Source organism: Brassica oleracea, chromosome C7 (assembly GCF_000695525.1).
Source record: "Brassica oleracea var. oleracea cultivar TO1000 chromosome C7, BOL, whole genome shotgun sequence".
Lineage (NCBI taxonomy): Eukaryota > Viridiplantae > Streptophyta > Magnoliopsida > Brassicales > Brassicaceae > Brassica > Brassica oleracea.
Genome location: NC_027754.1, coordinates 7,015,908 through 7,020,905, shown reverse-complemented (window position 1 = coordinate 7,020,905; position 4,998 = coordinate 7,015,908). Strand labels below are relative to the sequence as shown.

The 4,998-nt window shown below is 38.8% G+C and overlaps 1 long non-coding RNA gene across 1 annotated transcript; it reads right to left on the bottom strand.

Annotated features, from left to right (window-relative positions):
* Positions 1 to 2,223: 2,223 nt before the first annotated feature.
* On the bottom strand, positions 2,224 to 4,063 carry LOC106305413. The gene is made up of 4 exons (XR_001262981.1): positions 3,631 to 4,063; positions 2,937 to 3,206; positions 2,418 to 2,510; positions 2,224 to 2,344 (listed from the first exon to the last, which is right to left on the bottom strand). It is a non-coding gene; the product is annotated as an uncharacterized LOC106305413 (long non-coding RNA).
* Positions 4,064 to 4,998: the final 935 nt, after the last annotated feature.

The window sequence follows — 4,998 nt, the reverse complement described above, 5'->3', positions numbered from 1 at the left end:
CTGCATGTTTGTTTTGCTTGAGGACAAGCAAAAGGGTAAGTATGGGGGACTTGATAGACTATGGATTTGGCTCATTTTCATCCATAGTTTATAGGTGTTTTTGCTAATAATTCTTTTATTATAGAGTCTATTTATTATATTTATAAGATCAGGAATGTTGTGGAAATAAGTGATGATTTTGGAGCATTTTGGAGATATTTGGAGCAAGCACCCGAGATGACCATCGAGATCGACAATCGGTCGATATTGGAGAGCTAGAATCGATCGATACTCAAGTCATGGTGTCGATCGATAGCAAAGCGCGCAGAAGCCCGTTTGGTCACAGCCGACTTGAAGCCCAAGATTTCACCATTTTACAAGATTACCCCTGACGAGTTTTTACCCTAATTATATAAGCTTTGCCGCAATGTTAGAGGCAAAGTGTGCTTTTCTTGTGTTTCATTGTTTTATTATTTTCAGCAAAGGTTTTTAGGATTTTGATAGATAGGAGAGAAGATCCAAAGTTATAATTTGTGATTGGAACTCCATTGATATATATTCACTATTCTAATGAAGTTTTTATACTTAACTGCTGTTATGAATTGCTTAGCCATGCCTGAGTAGTTCCATTGTTAGATTTTAGGGTTTAAATAGGTTAGGAGGGATTAGCCCCAACTATAAATTGCTGAGTTGTGATAATCATCTTTAGGATTGTTCATTAATGCAAGTGTCTAGATTAGCTACCTAGAACATGTCCTTGGATTGATTGATAAAAGCGAGAGCTTTATTCTCATCCTGAAAAAATTCTAATAGAACTATGTTTCTTGCTATGAGCAAGGCGAGAGCTGATCTAGTGAGCTTAGTAAGCCTTCATTCAACATGCGCATAAAGCTTGACTAGAGCGCGTCGATCGATATCACACTTGAATAATCGATCGATGGTGCAAAAGGTGTATCGATCGATACGCCCATTCGACACTTTCTATTGTTCAATATAACGAGAGTTGAGATCATAGATCTAGTTAATAGACAAGTCAATACACGCGAGAGCTGATTGACTTGTAGATCAAGTAGTTGAGCTTTACATTATCATGCATGCAACTCATTAGGCATCTATAGGTTTATAATTCCAACTTTCCTGAATAAAAACCCTAAGTCTAGCTATTTCCTTTTTAAGTACCAAAACCCCAAACCTGCTATTGAACAAACACTCGTTCAATATAAACTGGAATTTACATTTAAAACTCTAAAAAACATCTTTGCTTAACAAATCATATTAGAATCCTTAGGTTCCCTAGCTCCCTGTGAATTCGATCCCTAAGTACTACAACTCGACCTCTTATTTGAGAGAGTATAAATCACTCATTAAGGTAATTTGAGTGGTATCACCGCTCGCGAGCCAGTGAGCCGAATCTTTCCTATATGGTCATGGGTCAGGACAACTATTTTGCGGGCCTTTTGGGAAGGTCAGACCCATACCCAACATATAAGGAATAGGTTTTAGTCTAGTACTTAGCTAATTTGTAGAGATTAGATTAATGACTTTGTATGTAGAGTTTGAATTTGGGGTCTATGGTATTAGATTTAAGATTAGTGTTGAAATTTAGATTTTACATTTGATATTATATTTTTAAAATAATTAAATTTTGAATTTAAGATCGAGTTATATTATGAAAATATTGAAGATTATTTTTTATTTAAAAATTAAGATTTAAGGTTTTATAATATGGGTTAATAATTGCTATGTTGTCTAAGGTTAAGACTTAGAATTAAGTATATGGTTTGAGTATTAGAATATACTTGGAGTTTAATTTAAAAATTTATGTTATAAGTTTCAGGTCCAGGTGTTAAAAATATGTTTAGGGTTTAGGGTTTTTTTTTTTTTTTAATCGCAAAATACAAACTTTTATATTCTATAAATTATCCAAAAAATACATGATTTCTTATAGCATAACTTATCCAAAATATACATACCAAGTCTAACATTAACTCAACCTACTACATAACTTCAAAACTTGCAGAAGCACTTTGCCAAATGCCAATAGTGTCCATAAGCACTTTGTCAATAGTTTAATTTTAAAATTATGTTATAAGTTTCAGGTTTAGATTTTAAAAATATGTTTAGGGTTTAGGGTTTTTTTTTATTGCAAAATACAAACTTTTATATTCCATAAATTATCCAAAAATACATAATTTTTATAGCATAACTTATCCAAAATATACATACCAAGTCTAACACTAACTCAACCTACTACATAACTTCAAAACTTGCAAAAGCACTTTGCCAATAGTCTCCATCAGCTCCTCCATGCATATAGTATATCCAAATCTGATGGCTCGTAGTCTGGTGTCAATACATCAATAGCCTGAAGAATGAGAAAGCTTAGAAGACAATCCAATGGAACTCAAAAGCTATAGTGTAAAAGCTTATATACATACCCGTTCTTTGAAGTAACTAGCGACACTGGGAAGGAGTCCAAGCTCACTTCTTCGCTTGGATCGCTGCATCTCTCCATAAATCGTCACAAATATCTGCAAACACAGCAACATGTAACCATCATTTACCACTGAAGAATGCTAATTAGATCAGTGACTAAATGCTTGATGTTTTGAAGGAACCTGGACCCCAGTCCATGATACTGTAAATTTAGTTTTCTCTAGTAATGAAACAGTAAGACTAGAGCACGAGACAACCTGACCCCAGTCCATGAGATATGCTGAATGATTGATATGTTTGTATTTTAATTTATATGTTTAATCTAAACTTATATATCCATAACAAACGAACTTCAACCTACTTTCAAACCTTCAAGGAAGAACAAAATCAACTTCAAAGCAAACAATAAAGCTTAAGCATTTTGCCTCTTAAGTCTTAAGAAGTATTGAGAAGAGAGGAAAAAAAAAACCTTCCAAGAACGGTAGAAAAAGTGTTGAGGTAAGTATCAATTATCTGCTCACCTACAATCAGCCAGTGATTGTAGTCGCATCCAGGAAGCACAATCGTCTCCCTCTCCTCGTAGCTACTGCTCCTTCTCGACGAGTAATCCGAATCCACAGTCGCAGACTTGACAATCTCAACCAGACGCCGAGACCCGGCAGTGGAGATGCTCCGGAGCAGAGGATTCCAGTACTCTGGCACTCGCAACCCTTGAAGCTTCTTCAATTATCAGGCTCTACACCATTCCTACTGAATCAATACCTAGCAGCCTTTAAGATGGGCTCAGTCATCTGCAACAGATATGAAAAGATTGAAACTTAAACTCAGTAATAAGAGGTACATGACCCCAAAGAGACAGTATAATTGCAAGTATAGACTTCTTGACAGATCAGATCAGAGAAAGACCAAATAAGATCTCACAACAAGCTATCAAACTGCAGTTTCAATACAGTCACAGAGCACTAGGCGATTCAGACACAAGACAAGCTCAGTTCTTTACTAAACGAGCATCATCCACTTGCAATTTTAACACAACGTTCTTAACTAAACGAGCATCATCCAATTCCATCTCTAAAATCAAACATACAAAACACCTACGAGTTATGAATTTCGAGAAAACTTAGAGGGATAAACTAGAATATGTACACTAATTATGAGTTTAAACAAGCAAGACTCAAACTTTAACTTCTATATTCATAACAAACGAACTTCAACCTTATCTCTTCCAGTGGAACTGAAAAGACGAGAAGAAGAAGAAGAAGAAGGCAAAGGTGGTGGTGGTGAAGAGCGACATAGGAAGGCGGAGGAGCCAATTTGCCGTAATGTATGTAGGAGATTGAGAGAGGCGAAGGAGAGTATGCGACGAGATCCAGTGGCTTCACGAATATCTTTCACGGATAGAGCTAACATCGGTTTTTGGATCAAGTGAGAATGTTCCCAGGCAGCTTCTCCGGCGTGGGCAAAGTTACAGAAGTTAAATTAGGGTTTCTAAGTTTCGATTTTGAACAAGGTGACATCTGTGTCTTCGATTAGAGTGGAATTGATCGAGAAGAACCAATTCGCTCATCTTGCGGGGGTTCGAGTGTTTTGCCACAGCCCTTCGGTCAACCATCTCTTGTTCGCGGACGATACGATGTTCTTTTGCAAATCAAACCCAACCACCGTCACCACTCTAGGCTCCATTCTGAGACAATATGAAGAACTCTCGGGTCAGCGGATCAACCTCCTTAAATCTTCTATTACCTTCTCGACGAAAACCCCTCCGGAGGTTAAGCAGCGGGCTAAGCGTACCCTGTCCATTGAGGTGCGCATAGGAAAATATCTCGGTCTTCCCGAACACTTTGGTAGGAAAAAGAGGGATATCTTTGCCTCTATTGTTGACCGCATTCCCCAAAAGGCCTTCAGCTGGACCTCTAGGTTTCTATCGGGGGCAGGGAAACAGGTTCTTCTCAAGGCCGTGTTGTCCGCTATGCCCTGTTATGCCATGTCATGTTTCAAAATACCCATCTCCTTGTGCAACAAATCCAGTCCATCCTTACTCGCTTTTGGTGGGATGCAAACCCGGAGAAGAGGAAGATGTGTTGGGTAGCTTGGGACACTCTAACCCAACCTAAGTATGCTGGCGGCCTTGGTTTTCGAGATATTGAAACCTTTAATGACTCCCTACTTGCAAAAATCGGTTGGCGACTCATCTCAAATCCGGAGTCGCTGTTGGCTCTGTGCTATTGGGTAAATATGCTTGGAAGTCATCTTTTATGGACTGCTCTGTTCCGTCGGCTGCTTCTCATGGGTGGAGAAGGATTCTAGTGGGGAGGGAGCTTCTCAGAAAGGGTCTGAGCAGGACAGTCGGGAATGGTGAAGATATACGAGTGTGGCAGGACCCGTGGATTAGCTGCGATACACCCACCATCCCTTCCGGTCCTCCCACCCTTATGTCAATCGACCTACATGTCAGTGACTTACTCTGCCCTCTCTCGAATGATTGGGACTTGGAAAAAGTCAGAGCTGCGCTACCGCATTACGAAGATGAAATACGAAGCTTGATCACTAGTTCAGCCCCGTCTCGGGATCGCTTCGCTTGGC